Here is a 15,000-nt window from a genome sequence, read left to right on the forward strand (position 1 = left end):
TCAGCATTACTGTGTAAAAACTCACGGAATTGTACACCCTTTTCCTCTTAGTGTTAAAAAAAGTATAACTAATAATCAAGCAGTGGTACCCATTTCAGAAGATTGAAATAGTTCCTCCCACCCTCCAAACATCTTCTGTATGTCGCCCAAATGTTTCCAAAGTAGGAAATATTTACAATAATTTCAAACAAAACTCTATAAAAGAAATATGAAAGCAGAATCTCGAGGGGGTTTAAGTATGTCTATTTTTGCATCTTTTGAAAAGCTTTATACATAAATGAGCATTTCTGAAAAAATACTGCATAAAACATGCCATGGCAAAACATACCTGATGGATAACTGTCAAGAAAATAAATTCAACAAAGCTAAAAATCAATTGTGGGGGTTTTCAAGAACTTATTCATTACCTCAGAAATAAGAAGGAAAGACTATCATACAACAATCTCTCTTACACCGATTATGACTGGGTTTCTGCTACTGGTGTTACCAATTCCTTGAGACCAGTCTAGTGTATTTTATACTATCTACTACTCAACATGGCCACCTGTGCTAGCTTACAGATCTTAATTCAGTACTATTTTGTTGCTTTTACTTACCATTACAGTATATAATAAACGGCCCCCTCCCGCCCAATGTGACCATTTTGACGTGGTGAGGGGGCTCTTGAACCCAAGGAATTAGATCCCGGGTTTCAGTCCAAGAAGGTCTTCATATATTATCATGTAATATTTGAAGTAATATTGGTGAATTTTTTCACTTTGTAAAATTTATTGGACCTAACAAGGAATGGGTTTATTTCCAAAGCTAAATAGTGGGAACTGTGGTGGGACCATCAACTGTCCAGTAATGTTCGGACCTGAGTTGAGGAACTATTCTGCAGGACTGGACCACGGGTTCCAGGAGAATCTGGTTCTGGGTATAGGACTCTCCGCATTCTATTCCAGTTTGCCCATAATGTGATAAGGGTGGGGATGACTGTATCTTGTAATACTCTCAGTCCTATCAAGCAGGTTGGCTTACACTTGGGCCACTCTAATCATGTTGTAACATCCCCTGTGGAGTTGGGGTAGGGAGTCGGTTTCTCACTGTGCCATTGGTGGAAGAATAAACTCCATGAAAGGCTGATGATATCTTTTTAAGGTTTTCAGGTTCATTTATTTTTTTCCCTCCCCTCTCAAATCTTTATGCCTAGCAGTTGTAAGGATTCGAGTGCCTCTGGCCCCTATGATGGTGCTTTTCTGGCACAGATGATGACCTCCGCACCCACCATGGAGATTCAAAAGTCTCCAAATGTTGATGACTTCTCCTAAAATGATATTGTTATGATACAATAAAGTTTTATGCATACTTACCTGGCAGGTATATATATAGCTTATCCTCTTGATGCACTGGCAGAATTTCAAAACTCGCGGCAACCGCTAGTACACTGGTAGTTCAGGTGATGGCCACCCCGTTCCCGTGGCGCTGGTACTTGGAACTATTCCCGTTTTCCTCAGATTTTCTCTGAACCCTGTCTCCTGAGGGGAGGAGGGTGGGAATTTAATTATATATACCTGCCAGGTAAGTACAGTAAGTCCTCGGGTTACGCTGGTCTCGACTTACGATGTTTCGTGGTTACGAACGCGCCCCCTATAAAAATATAAAAAATAATATTTTGCTTCGTTCCGTCTTACGCGGTTTAGCGTCGTAAGCAACGTAAACAAACGCGAACTAGTTCCAGGCGCACGGCGGAAGAATACGCTTTGTGGGGGAGAGGACGGCGTCGCTTCGCTACGCTCAGTCCTCGCCCATACGCCATTTTGGTTGTTTACACTGCCTCTCTCTCCCTCGTGTTGTATCGTTTTTGTAACTTTTTGCTCTTTGTTATGGCTCCCAAGCGCAAGGCGGACTCTTCTGATGGTAGTGCATCGAAGAAAAGAAAGGCCATCACCATGGAAATTAAAGTGGACATTATAAAGCGATCTGAGAAGGGAGAAACGCCAACAAACATTGGCCGCTCGCTTGGCCTTAGCCGTTCGACCGTTGCTACCATTATCAAAGATAAAGAGCGCATCGTTGAACATGTGAAAGGATCTGCTCCTATGAAAGCGACAGTGATAACTAAGCAGCGTAGTGGTCTAATAATTGAAATGGAAAGGTTATTGGTGCTTTGGTTGGAAGACCATGTTCTCCAGTACTAGTATGTTCTGCCTCACCTCAAGAATCATCTGCCTCAGCATCTCCAGCAACTTCTGGAGGTTCTTTTTCTCTTCACTAACCTCCCCCAGTCTCTCCAGCACCGCAGCTTCCTCTCCAGTGTGCAAGCCAATCAAACTAATAAAGGTAAGGAATTGTTCTCTCGTTGTTATTGATAGGTATTTACATTAAATCATGTGGTATTTTTCAATGTTCCGACTTACGCTGAAAATCGTGTTACGATGCATCGTAAGAACGGATCTACGTCGTAACTCGAGGACCCCCTGTATGCATAAAACTTTATTGTATCATAACAATATCATTTTTATGCATGACACTTACCTGGCAGGTATATATATAGCTGATTGACACATTTGGAGGTGGGTCAAAGACAGCAACATCGTCATAATTCAAAAATTAACTAATTTTTAAAATTACTTATTAAGTTCCTTACCTGCTAAGGTAGCTGACTTCGTAGGTCCTGCCTCTTAGCCTGCTAAACCTTAGTAGCTCTCAACTAGGATATGACCTGTTTGTTGAGAAAGCTAACAAGAAGGGTCTGACAACTGGACATGACCAATCTGCTGACAGAGAACCCTAGCCCTCATTTACCACGGGAATTCATGCTAGGAAAGTTAGTCACCTGAACCACACACACACTACAATAATAAACACTACACAACTGAGCTGGTATTAACCTTCTCAGACAACCATAAAAAACACTATAACCTCATTAAAATAAAAACCTAGCATGTTATTAGGTTATGGGGTGGAAACTCCTTTGCCCAGTACTGTACCTGAGGATACGTACGGGCCTAACGTTTGACAATTATCAAAAGTTGTCTTCACGTCTCTAAGGTAATGAGAGGCAAACACCGAGTTTGTCCTCCAAAACGTCGAATCTATAATGCCCTTGAGGGCTAAATTTTTCCTGAATGCTAAGGACGTAGCTACTGCTCTCACCTCATGAGCTTTAACCTTAATCAAGCCGAAGCATTCTTCCTGACAAAGTAAATGAGCTTCTTTAATGACTTCTCTTACAAAAAAGAAAAGCCATCGCGTTTTTAGACATAGGTCTAGTAGGATCTTTAACAGAACACCACAGAGAACATGAAGTCCCCCTAATGCTTCTTGTTCTTTCTACGTAAAACCGTAAGGCTCTTACTGGGCAAAGAACCCTTTCTTGTTCTTGACCTACTAGATCAGCCAGTCCTTCAATCTCAAATGATCTTGGCCACGGATGCGAAGGATTCTCATTCTTTGCTAAGAACTCCTGTTGAAAAGAACAAACTGCTTTGTTGTGCTTCCAACCTACTTGCATGTCAATAGCTTACAGCTCGCTAATCCTTTTAGCTGTAGCTAAGGCTACTAAGAAAATAGTCTTCTTCGTTAGCTCTCGCAAAGACGCACTGCCCCATTAGGTTCAAACCCTATCCGTTTCCAAGAACTTAGAGAACGACATCCAAATTCCAAGAAGGAGTTCTGCAAAGTCGATCCTTCTTTGTATTAAAAGATCTGAGAAGATCTCTAAGATCTGCGTCGTTGGACAGATCTAAACCTCTGTGCCTAAACACTGCAGATAACATACATTTATTTTTAACCTTTAATTGTCTGATTAGCCAAACCCAGTTCCTTCTTCAGATACAGAAGGAATCTGCAATTTGTGTCACAGAGGTACTGGATGAAGAAATCTTCCGAATCTTACACCATTTACGGAAGTTCTCCCACTTCGACTGGTACACTTTGATAGTTGATGGCCTTCGTGCTCTTGCAATTGCCTTCGCTGCTTCTCTAGAAAACCCCCTCGCTCTGACAAGTCTTTCGATAGTCTGAACGCAGTCAGACCCAGAGCGAGGGTGTTCTTGTGGAACCTGTCGAAGTGGGGTTGTTTGAGAAGATCTACTCTCGTGGGTAGACTTCTCGGAGAATCCACTGTCCATTCCAGTACCTCTGTGAACCACGTTTCGGGCGGCCAGTATGGGGCTATCAGAGTCAGCCTTGTTCCTCAACTTTCTCTGAATTTCTTCATTACCCTTCCCAAAATCTTGAACGGGGGAAATGCGTACGCATCTAGACCCGTCCAAACTAGTAGGAAGGCATCGACTGCGACTGCAAGAGGGTCCGGGATTGGAGAACAATAGTTCGGTAACCTCTTCGTCGCTGCGGTAGCGAAAAGATCCACTACTGGTGTGCCCCAGAGCTTCCACAGTCTCTGGCATACTGACGATGCAACATCCACTCCGTGGAAAGCACTTGTCCGTCCCTGGCTCAACAGGTCCGCTCTGACTGTTCTTCTCTCCTTGAATGAACCTGGTGAGCAGGGTGACGTTTTCTCTCTCCGACCACAGAAGAATCTCCTTCGCCAAGTTGCAAAGGGACAACGAGTGGTTCCTCCTTGTTTTCGTATATATGCCAGAGCTGTGGTATTGTCCGCGTTGATCTGCACCACTTTGCCGCTGATCACGGTCTGAACGCTTTCAGAGCCAAGAAGATCGCCATCAGTTCCTTCCTGTTTATGTGCCATGCTTTCTCTTCTTCGTTCCAAAGGCCTGACTCCTCCCGAGGGCCCACCCAGCGTCGCTCCCCAGCCTGCGTCTGACGCGTCGGAAAATAATATCCGGTCTGGGTTCCTCTGCTGGAGTGACGTACCCTCTGACAACCTCCCCGGAACTAGCCACCACTTTAATTCCTCCTTTATCTTTGAAGGAATTGGAAACCGGAAGGAATCTGGTTGCGATCTTCTTGGCCAGACTTCATTCAGAAAGAACTGTAAGGGCCTCATGTGAAGTCTCCCTAGGGAAATGAACCGCTCTAACGAAGAGAGTGTCCCCAGCAGGCTCATCCGACTCCCCTCTCCTGCCGAGCATTGGTCTTTCAATAGGAATTCTTGCACTTTCCGAAGGCACATGGTCTGCCTTTCGGGTGACGGAAAAGCCCGAAAAGTCACTGAGGATATCAGAATCCCCAAATAAACTAGCTCCTGAGAGGGGATCAACCGTGACTTTTTCAGGTTTACCATCAGACCCAGCTGCTGAGTTAAATCCAATGTGATGTTCGTGTCCTCCAGAAACTTGCTGTTGTTTGATTGTGCTCTTATGAGCCAATCGTCGAGGTAGAGAGAGACTCTGACTCCTAACAAATGAAGCCACTTCGCCACATTCGACTTCATTCTTGTAAAAATTTGAGGAGCCGTGCACAGACTGAAGCAAAGGGCTTTGAATTGATAAATCCTGTCCTGGATCACAAATCTCAAATATTTCCTGGACCTTGGATGAATTGGAATATGGAAATACGCATCCTGAAGGTCCAGCGTTACCATCCAGTCCCCTGGTCGTACCGCTGCCAGCACTGAATCATTTGTCTCCATCGTAAACTTGGTCTTTTCTACGAACAAGTTTAGCTGACTTACGTCCAGTACTGGCCTCCAACCTCCTGATGACTTCGGTACTAGAAACAGACGGTTGTAAAAACCTGGGGATTCGTGATCCAGAACCGGTTCTATGGCCCCCTTTTCTAACATGCTGACAACTTGATGCCAAAGAGCCTCTCTCTTCTCTAAATTGATGTAATGAGCCCCTAGGGCTCTCGGAGCTGTAGCGAGAGGTGGTTTCTTAAGAAAGGGGATCTTGTATCCTTCCTTCGCTACCTTTACAGACCAAGGATCCGCTCCTTTGCTTTGCCAGACTTCCCAGAAGTCTAAAAGTCTGGACCCAACACACGTCTGGAGGACTTCTGAATCATTGCTTGGTTGAGGTTTTCGAACCTCTTTTGGCTGGAACTCTTTTCCCTCTAAATGCTGGTCGGGAAAAAGTCCTACCCCGAAAGGGCTGCTGTGATGTTCTTGTATCCTTCGGAGTCTTCTTCATTACATTAGAAGGTAAATACTTCCTTACAGAAGACGTTAGTAGATCCTGAGTAGCCTTCTGAGTGAGGGAGAGCGAGATGTCCTTAATGATATCCTGAGGGAAGAGCTGTCCTGAAAGAGGAGAGAACATCAACTCCAACTTTTGCGCGTTCGAGACTCCTTTAGCAGCGAACGAGCAAAAAAGATGTCTTTTCTTCAAAACGCCTGCTGTAAAAAGTGAAGCCAGTTCATTAGCTCCATCTCTCAAGGCTTTATCCATACAGGACATGATACTTCTCGGTAACTCGGATTCTGACGAATCTTCCATCTCCGAAGTCCGAGCCAGAGCCCCCAACGACCAGTCAAGAAAATTAAAAACCTCAAAAGTCCGATAGATACCTTTGAGTAAATGGTCGAACTCTGACGAAGTCCACCACACTTTGGCTGAATGTAAAGCATGTCTACGGGAGCTGTCCACTATGTGAAAAGTCTCCCTGGGAGGAGGCAGGAACTCCAGGCCAAGGACTGTCCCCCGTAGCGTACCAAACACCAGACTTAGAAGCCAACTTGGCGGAGGAAACGCAAAAGAAGTCTTCCCCGACTCTCTCTTCTCCTTCAACCACTCATTTACACGTTGAAGGGCTTTCTTGGCTGAAATAGACAAAGTCATTTTCAAAAAAGACGATTTCTTGGTTGTCTTCGTCTTCGAAAATTGAGACAAAGGCGATGGCGGGCCTGAAGGTTGAAAATCTCCTTCAAACAAAGAAAGGAGGCACTCTGTTAGTCTCTTGTAGTCCGAGGAAGGAGCTTCCACATTCTTGTCCTCTTACCGCACTCTCGACAAAATTCTTACCTCCTGCGAAGAAATATCTTGAAAACCAAGATCCTGATGACTCTCCAAAGCGGGATCCTTATGCAGAGCCTGCTTAGAGAGCGAATGCGGAGCTGTCTACTTGTAAAACTCCTCTCTTCCTTGTCGAGAAAAAGTTTCCAGCTGCTGCCGCCTGCGTCCTCCTGAACGTATGCGTCCACCATGCATCCATCACTCTTCCTCTTGCGTCCTGCGTCCTGCACTGCTTCGTCCTTCTTAAGGGATGCACTGCGTCCTGGCTTGCGCTGCACGTCCTGCGTCCTCTTGGAGGGGACTTGAACCGGAGAGACGAAGTCCTTACGTTCTTAACCGAAGGTTGTTCGGGCTTCTCCCATGATTGGACAATCACTGCTAATCTCTCCTGCATGTCCCGCAGAACTTCCTTCGTCTCCGCTTCCTTACGAGACTCCTGATGATGAGGAGATCGAGAACGCACCGGGCTAACACGGAGAGGCGAGCGATCCTGCGGTCTACGCAGTGGAGTTCCTCTAAGCGGAGAAACACCTCTCACCGCACCGCTAGTTACTTCCACCCAACTTGGGACGAAGAAAATCCTCTTTCCTTTTTGATAAGGGATTAGGCCTTCTTCATCCTCCGATGAAAAAATCTCAGGGCTACTCCACCCTTCTTGATCAACAGCCCTTTCATCCTGTGATGAGGACGGAAAGTATGACCTCTTGAGAGGACGCGATACTTCCAGCGAAACGCCTACTTACCTTCCTGACGCCGAACTATCCGATGAATAACGGCACTTCCCAGTATCGCCTTTTCCATGGCGTACTGCTGCAGCCTGGGAAGCAACAGGACTGCCTGAAGGGGACGACTGATAGCGAGTAAACCACTCGCGCCTCCCTTCGACTGTCGACATACCTTCTCCCTTGGGTCTGGGAGCTTGACAGAGGTCTCGGTCTAGGAGCACGAGAGGGACGATCAGGGGCGCCCCCTCCACAACACTGGCACTAAACACTTCCACTTTGTCTGTTAATCGTTTTAATTTGATCTCCCATGGACGCAAGGGCAGTGAACACTTTCACAAGTTGTGGATCAGTAGTATTCCTCAGATACAGCAACGGGCGCAGGAGAAACCTGAGGGGCAAGGGGCTTACTGTCTACATGTGAATGAGCTGGAGAAGACACATGCAAAGATTCATTCATAGGCTTACCTCGAAGACCCCGATCTCTCACTTCCCTAGAGACAGATTTTCTGAACCCGAATCTTTTTCTAATCTCTCAACATACTTCATAAGAGCCTTCCACTCTTTCTCATTCAGACACTGACATTCATTGCACCTATTGTCCCACGTATATACAAACTCCCGACACTTCTTACAAATAGTATGTGGATCTACCGATGATTTCGGCAGTCTCACCTTACACCCTTCTTTCACACAAACTCTAAACATACTTCCTGAATCAGACATACTAAATCCAAATCCAAACCAAATGCGATTGCCACGCTAACTTCGTGAATACGATACCAATATCCAAAAAGTCAGTCAACGAGCAGGAAATTCTATCGGAGAACCAACAACGATGTTGCCGGTTCGGCTGGCAGAGAAAATCTGAGGAAAACGGGAATAGTTCCAAGTACCACGCAGCCACGGGAAACAGGGTGGCCATCACCTGAACTACCAGTGTACTAGCGGTTGCCGCGAGTTTTGAAATCTGCCAGTGCGTCAAGAGGAATAAGCTATATATATACCTGCCAGGTAAGTGTCATGCATAAAAATAAATGATAAAAGACAGTAATAACAAATCTGATCCCCCCTCGTGACTTCCTCTCCCTTGGACCCTCTAGCCATGCTTCATTCATGACGACTTCAATCAAGGGACACAGACTTCTCTAAGAAATCTTCATCCAAAGTTAAATGCTCAACACAGCCAGGTTGTAAGCAAAGATTTACCAGTTAGTTGTGATTATGAAATGATCTCAACAGCTTTGAAATCATTTGGAACTGTTGCAGAAATCAGGATGAACTTTATTGGCAGAGAATCTAAATGGGAAGCTTGGGTTACCTTTAGTAGCCATGATGAGGCTCTAAAGGCTACTAGTTTGATGAGTGCCATACAAATCAATCAAGCTACAGTACGAGGAGCCTTTACAGACAAAGTCCCCAAAGACTTGGGCATTTATTTGCCATCTAAATGGGCTCATGATAAACTGGAGAGAAAGCAGATTGCAGAGTAAGAACTCCTAAACCTATGTGGCTAGAAAATTATGATTACTACAAATTTTGCAGGTTTCTTCAGAAAAAAGTGGGAGGGATAAATAGTAATATTTCTCGTTTTGGGAAGAACACCGTTCTTATACATGCCAAGCCCAAAACCACAGCATATACGCTGACCCTGTTGGACATTAAGTGATGAAATGATTACGAAGATCAAGCCCCACTTAAGCTTTAGTTATGGGAGAGGCGTACTATTTAATAAAGAGCTATATGACATGACAGAAGAAATTCATGCACTTCTCAAGAATGCGGCAAGAAGAAGAGCTCAAAGGAGACTTGCCCCTACAATAAGTGTGCTCAGTACACGCATGTGCAAGGCAAGAACAAAGTGCTGGCTCACCTCAGTGTGCCCCATGAGTCTTGGGGAGGAAAAGCCTACCCCGTTGCCTGTGCACACAATCTGAGGACCTCACTTATGCTGGTACTCCTCCCGATGTGTCCCCTTAAAGAGGCATGAGAGGAAAAGCTGTTCTGAGCAACCCCATGTGCAACTGGTCTGGTCTCAAGACCAAGCATAGCGTGCACAAACTCATCCACAAGTGATCTGAAGGATGATGCTTGGACGAATCAGGAGTAGTCCTCTTGTCTAAGTGGGTAAGTGCATGGTAACCAGTACCTGTCCTGCCAGAAGTTTACAAATTAGGCTTGATGGTCCCAGTCACCTATTACATTAATCTGATTATACAGTAATCTTGACCAATGCTGTGGAATGCATAGGGACTCTTGTGAAATCTGCCACTCTTAATAATAATAATCAATATAATAGCAGCAACAGCAAACTGTTGTTACTAGGAGACTAATGATGATGATGATGATGATGATGATGATAAAAACTATGCTTTCAATTTAGCTGAACGTTCCAATATAATGCAGTATTTCACTTCTTACAAAGATAATTTTATGGTAAGCACTGCATAAGTAAAATATGAAAGATGTTTTACAATACAACAACCCTAAAAAAGAGGAGATTTGATATTTCCTCCATATATTGCGCTTGTTTAATTGCATAAATGGGATTCCACCTGGTAGTCCTTAAGAATGATAAATTTTTTATTCAACACTTCAGTAATATGGGGGGTTAGTTAAAAAGTAAATACTGAAAAAAGAAATTTACTAGGAACACTTTCTCAGAATTTAGAGATAAGCAAAAAAAGAGCCCAAATGACCTTCTTAAAGGCATTTACATTCATATATATAAAAAAAAAGTATCAATGCACCACAATGGGCATAACAATCCTTTAACTCGTCTCCTAAATCTATCAAAATTAACTTGCGCCAATCCTCCAATACCATTTTTAGTTTGCCTCTTGTTAATGATGATACAATATTAGCAATCAAAATGCAGATCTTCCATACCCTGTAGCAACTGCATCATGATCTCATATACTATTTGCTATTATTTTTAGTTTCTACTTTCAATATAGATCAACACTTACCTTCACTAATTAAGTGGAAATAAATACAAAGTATCTGAACCTTAATAAGCAGAGAAAGGACCAAACAGCCAGGCAGGGTGTACAATAATTATAATATCAGATACATACTTATTGCTACACTGTAACTGCAAAAGGACAGTATCAACAGAGAGTTTTAAATTTTCCCACCTATCCTTGACTCGGAGTATCTGTGTGTAGAAATGTTGAATGTTCTCATAACTCTGCTTGTCCGTGACTGAATAAACCAACATAAATCCATCTCCCTTCCGCATATACTGTTCCCGCATGGCACTAAACTCCTCTTGACCTGCTGTATCCAGAACTGGAAAACAAACAAGAACGAGAATTATACCAAACGTTCAACACTGTCATCTCTTCTCCTGCTGCACAATGAAAGTGAGAATAAACTATTATATGAATTTAGGTTAGAAACTAATGTAGACTTGTGTGCACCAAAGAAAATGAAACCACATAGGGCAGATAAGAAAAACAACAATATTACATTTAAAGTCTGCAGTATACCACAAGTACCAGACAAATATAAATACAGGCAGTCCCGGGTTACAACGGGGGTTCCATTCTTGAGACGCGTCGTAAGCCGGAACATCGTCAAAAATCCTAAGAAAACCTTAATTTTAATGCTTTGGGTGCATTGAAAACTATGTAAACTGCATTCTTATTGCATTTTTTATAAAAAAAACCTTCAAATATTGATTATTTTGCATTTTTGGTGTCATATTTCATCTGCCAGATAAGCATTGTAGGCGTCGTAACCCTGGAAATAACGTCTGATGAATATAATTGAGAAGCGCCTTAACCTCGGAAGGTTGTAAGCCGAACTCGTCGTAACCCGGGCACTGCCTGTATAAACAGTGTTGAAGCACTTTGAATACATGTCGATCTAGACCAGGTTGCTTTCCCAACCACTTGCAATCATATCACACAAGTTTATACAATGAGAAAAATAGAAGTAAAACCAGTACCTATGATGGGCTGTTATGCCTAGCAAGTTAAAGCACATGGTAATTATTTACTTGTTACTCCTCCATCATAATGTTCACAAATAGATGGGGTAAATGCAACTCCACATCTACAAGAAAAGATATTTTTTAAGAAAAGTACACGTACTGTCTAAGATATACTCTGGCAGGTAAAACTCCTGTGAACATCTTATAACATATGGCATACCATACCTACACTTAACTTATGCTTACTGAATAGCCAAGATAGTGAGCTACGTTTCATATTTAGCAATGTGCCAATTCTTTTATATATTTATAAAATAATGTACAACATAAGTGAAATAAAAAGATTTATCATTACTAAAGTTACTTTACTTAAAGAAAGCCTAAATTTGCTTAAATAACATCATTTTCTTAAAATATGCGAACCCTTTTTCTTTAATCTGAAAAGAAAATATTGCAGGCACCACAATATGATTTGTAAGTTTCTGTATAAACTGCATGAAAGTACAATACCTACGTGATAATAATAAAGAAGAGAAACATATGTACTCATAAATTGTGTAACCTACAGTAGTGAAACTTTAAGCTCATGCTGACATTCTTAAGTCATTTCAAATTATAGAATGCTTTTAATGTTTCAATACAGTGTGCCTATTTAAATACTAAGTTCAAGTAAATTGCAAAATGTGAGTGGTGTAACTCAAATAGTATACATAATTATGTTTCAAGTGACTACTTAAGATTTATTGTGTTTTAAATTTTAACTTCAACACAAAAGGTTACATTATATTACTACACAGACGAAGGTTAATGCTATATTCCTAACAAAAAGATTCACATGTCAAAATAACTACGTATTGTTAATATAAGATTTCAACATAATAGTAGGATATGTTATGGCACAACAGAAACATACTTGGAACACAGCGACACAAAAGAAGTATGCAGCAATAAATAAGAAACCCTGAAGAAATGACAGTAAACAATAAAAAAACCTTACTGACTATTGAAAACAGAGAGTACTGTAGTAGATTTAGATATGTCTGTTTATAAAGCCTTTTATTTGATGTCTTGAATAAATCATGTTACTTGTAATAAATAAGCAACACAAAAAATTAAATAAAAATGTACTATGTAATGAACATTACTGACAGCCTTCATATACCGTATAGCACAATTACTTGTTAAATCTAACAAAGCCCTGAAAGTAGCACTACTCTGATCAAGTGGCAAATTGTATGATTCTATTAGGTGCTTTAAATAAGATATGATATATCACATTTTGCAGCCTGTCAAGCAACAAGCATCTTCGAGGGCAGAGGGGAAAAGACCAAAATCAAAGAGCTCCAATAAACTCGTCCAAAGACTATCAACAGGCAGCTACAAAATTATTTTGAAATACCGAGACCACCATCTTCTTCAGATACTTAAGAAGGGCTGCATCTGCAGAGCAAATAAAACCCAAGGGGAGGGGAGGGGGGGGGGAATGTAAGGACGTGAGTCAGAGGAACAGGCTAAATGAATAAAGCCATTGGATGAGGGAGCTGATGATAAAGGTAGGCTGCAGAGAAAGAGTAGCCAAGTGGGATAGCGGAGAGCAGTCTGGCCATGGACAATCAAATTTTTACCTTTCAAGTCAATGCAAGAGAGAACTCTCTGCTTAGAACAAGAATATTGATGAATAAAGGGTTTTCTAAGGGGTTCACAATAATAAAAAAATGATTTGAGTTCGTGTATAATTTTAAAACCCTTTACAAAAAGCTTTCAGAACGCCCCTTCCCTGGGTTTTTTTTTTTTTTTTTGACTTGAAGAGGAACCCAGGGAAGGGTTCGAAAGCTTTTTGTAAAGGGGGGTTTTAAAATTATACACAAACTCTCAACAATTTTTATTATTGTGGACCCCTTAGAACATATATTCTCGCATAAGAGTTTTTTCCCAACAAACAATAAAGGGTTTGTAACGAACAATTTCAATTAGCACTATGATCTTCAAAACTTAAATTCAAAGCCTTACATAATAGATATCCAAAATCTTTTCAAAATTTTCTTGTTTACAATCAAGCATTTCACAATCTGCAACTGAAATAACTATTATAAGATACCAGTGGTAGATACTTATTGGCTGAAGGATCAAGAGAACAGAAATTTAATAAACAGTAGGTTTGCAAACTAGAAACTTATAAAATAATTCCAAACTGGTTTTCGTGTGATTCTGTAAAATGCATGCATTAGCAATCCATTCAATTTTGTTGGGAATAACAAAGGAATAACTTTAAAAAATATAAAAATAGACATTAACTTTGTTACGTTATCAATAAGTGATGTGTGCGTAGTGTTATAATTTTTTGAAGGCCATATATTTCCTAGCCTCATACAATTCATAGAAGACTCACCATCAAGGATTGCACCACTGAGCGCAATCTGTGTGCTGGATGTACGAGTCTTCGATGGTGGGGTCGTAGTCAGTCACAAACAGCCGCTGGAAGAACTGAATGGTGAGTGCCGATTTACCAACACCACCATCCCCGACCACTACCAATTTGAAGGTCGGCAATTTGTCCGATGGTGGTTTTGACATCCTGCTGCTGTTTGTGCTGGCCGACCCAGAGGAGGGCTGGCGTCCCCGTCCCAGTGTTCCTGCTTTGCTCTGACCTCGTTCTATCAACCCTCTCACCCCCTTTTCCCACACTGCTACACACACCTGCAAAATAAATTAAGTGAGATTTTCATGAATGAGAGCACGACTTAGTACTACACACTACTGAAGCAACTTACAGTATAGGTGTACTATGAACCTGAAATACTGAAAAAGGCTAACTTGACTAAAATCCTGTCCCCAAGATTAAATGCAACAAATTATGTAAGTGCTTTGCATTCAAACACCTTAACCAACTGAGGAAATACTCTCTCTCCCTCTCTCTTGTGAGGTCATTTTTGTTTAAAGCATATCTGGAGAAAGTGTGAATGGAATCAGGCAGCAAAAAAAAAAAAAATAATAGTAAAATTGGAAAATAAATATTAATAAATTTCAATTTGCTGTTTCTATTTTTCTTTTTTTCGAGCTAATGTTGTGAACATTTTCCTGCTTAAAGTAAAAACTACTTGTAAATCTAAGGGTAAAACAATGGTCAAGTTGAATAGACATGTCTTTCAAATTGTTTAGGATTATTTTTTTTAACCCCCTATTTTTCCTCAAAACATCCACCCACCACCCAAATTCAAATTGGAAACTTGGGACGGGGACCCAATATTCAGGGAAAAAAAAAAAAAAACAAAAAAAAAAAAAAAAAAAAAAAAAAAAAAAAAAAAGTGTAAGTTTTGCCCATACAAATTATTCGGTTTGGTTAAAACTGTCATACTATTTTCCAATGCAGTTGAATTACTTTAGCAAAAACTGATTTGGGGAAATCACTTATGAGAGCACTACAACATTAGGCTCGCTACGGTACTATGTATTAGGACATTTTTGAAATGTTTCACGA

At 41.4% G+C, this 15,000-nt stretch overlaps 1 protein-coding gene and 1 pseudogene across 1 annotated transcript in view; one reads left to right on the plus strand and one right to left on the minus strand.

Annotated features, from left to right (window-relative positions):
• LOC135218663 (ras-related protein M-Ras-like) overlaps positions 1–15,000 on the plus strand; it is a 166,290-nt gene that overhangs the window by 39,039 nt on the left and 112,251 nt on the right. The gene's annotated exons all lie outside the window — the stretch shown is intronic.
• LOC135217908 (ras-related protein M-Ras-like) lies at positions 10,090–14,217 on the minus strand (annotated as a pseudogene).

The sequence above is a fragment of the Macrobrachium nipponense genome, chromosome 9, assembly GCF_015104395.2.
Source record: "Macrobrachium nipponense isolate FS-2020 chromosome 9, ASM1510439v2, whole genome shotgun sequence".
NCBI classification, from domain to species: domain Eukaryota; kingdom Metazoa; phylum Arthropoda; class Malacostraca; order Decapoda; family Palaemonidae; genus Macrobrachium; species Macrobrachium nipponense.